Source organism: Echinops telfairi, unplaced genomic scaffold (genome assembly GCF_000313985.2).
Source record: "Echinops telfairi isolate 266 unplaced genomic scaffold, ASM31398v2 ScPeMD7_7469;HRSCAF=8507_0, whole genome shotgun sequence".
NCBI classification, from domain to species: Eukaryota; Metazoa; Chordata; class Mammalia; order Afrosoricida; family Tenrecidae; genus Echinops; species Echinops telfairi.
Genome location: NW_022111372.1, coordinates 45,212,021 through 45,213,661, shown reverse-complemented (window position 1 = coordinate 45,213,661; position 1,641 = coordinate 45,212,021). Strand labels below are relative to the sequence as shown.

Below are 1,641 nucleotides of genomic sequence, written 5' to 3'. Positions count from 1 at the left end.
AAGAAGAATTGCTTACTATGAAAGATGAAAAATTCCGACATCTTGGTGGCAACCACAAAAAAATTTAAAAACCACATAATAAAAAGAAGAACTGTTCATGTTACTTGCCCTTCTGGAGGGGGGAAAAACTAGAAAAACAACCCAACTTCAAGAACAAATTGGAAGACTAGAAAGTAAACTTAATCACGAGAAAGAAGAATGTGACCAACTGCAAGCATGGCAAAGGGGTCTTATTGAAGAGTCACAAATGTTACCAAAAGGAAATGGAGAGTTGAAAAAAGATACAGTGATGCTACATCCAAAGCTCTCCAACTTGAAGAAGATACTGTGTGAGAGACACACAACGCAACTGAAAAAGAAACAGAATTAAATGGCTTGAAAAACAACCTCAGGAAGGAACAACATGAAAGAGAACAACTTGAAAAATCCCTTGAAGACAGCAAAGGATGAGAAGAAAATGTCCAGGGTACATCGGAAGAACATGGAAGCAGAGAATGCTGAGCTTGTGTCCGAGCCCCAGACTTCAGAGAATTTAGATGGGAACAACAACAACACCAATGTGATCACTCATTTCAAAGAAGAGATTGGCAGACTGCAGTTCTGTATGGCTGAAAAGGAAACTCGTCCAAGGGCCTTTTTGCTGACTTCAAGTAAGGAAGAGAGATTTCTTAAAGAAACAACTCCGCAAAGCAGAGCAACAGGTTCAGGCAACTTGGAAAGAAGAAGCTCTCTCTGGCCGAAGAGCTTCGCGATGCTGCAAATTTATGCGATCAGGGGATGACAGGTCTACATACTGCACGGTTGGAAAATGAGAAAGGCAGTTGGCAGATGCAGTGGCAGAACTTAGACTGAATGCTGTGGAAAAGGTCAGGGAAAGGGTGATACGCCAGAGCACGAGTTGAGAAGAGAGGTGGAAGATCTGAAACTCTGCCTTCAGAGAACAGGACATTATGAAGGCAAATTCAAGGAATGCCAGAGGCTGCAAAAACATATAAATAAACTCTTAGACAAACCCCCCAATAATTCAGGTGTGTTCACCAGGAAATTTGGGAGCAAGCAGAAAGTAATGATGCCTCAAAAAACACAGACCCAACTACTTCTACTATCGATGTAAGCTACTCACTACCATTGGCAGCGGAGAATGATTTGAACATTATAACAAAAGGACAAGTCTGTGAAATAACCAAAGAAATGACAAAACAGAAAAGTATAAAAAACCAAACAATTCTAGCAGGATGTGAAAACAAAACACAATAAATATGCTGGTGAAGTTGCAAAAATGGAACTGAAATGGAAAGAAAAGTGAAAATTACTGAACGCATAAAACTACAACTAGCTGAATACTAGGTAATAAAGAACCCCCCCCAAAAAAAAAAAAGACTGGTGAAAAGATATAACCCCAACACACACTTTTCCTGATTTTAAATAGCTCAGAACCCACTTGTTCTGTTCAAACAACTATCTCTTAGTATAAGTACAGGTTTCCATGATAACAACGAACTGTTATGGAATTTCAATATTTCCCAATGTTAGGCATAGTTTGTTATGACTCACACAGTTGAGTGCTTTTGATGGTCAATTAAACACAAGTAAATGAATCTGAGTATTCTCTGTTTCAGCCAAGACCTCCGTAGTAAATTA

At 39.1% G+C, this 1,641-nt stretch overlaps 1 pseudogene; it reads left to right on the top strand.

Moving 5' to 3' along the window:
• LOC101659872 overlaps window positions 1-1,347 on the top strand; it is an 11,446-nt pseudogene extending 10,099 nt beyond the window's left edge.
• The last annotated feature ends 294 nt before the right edge of the window (window positions 1,348-1,641 follow it).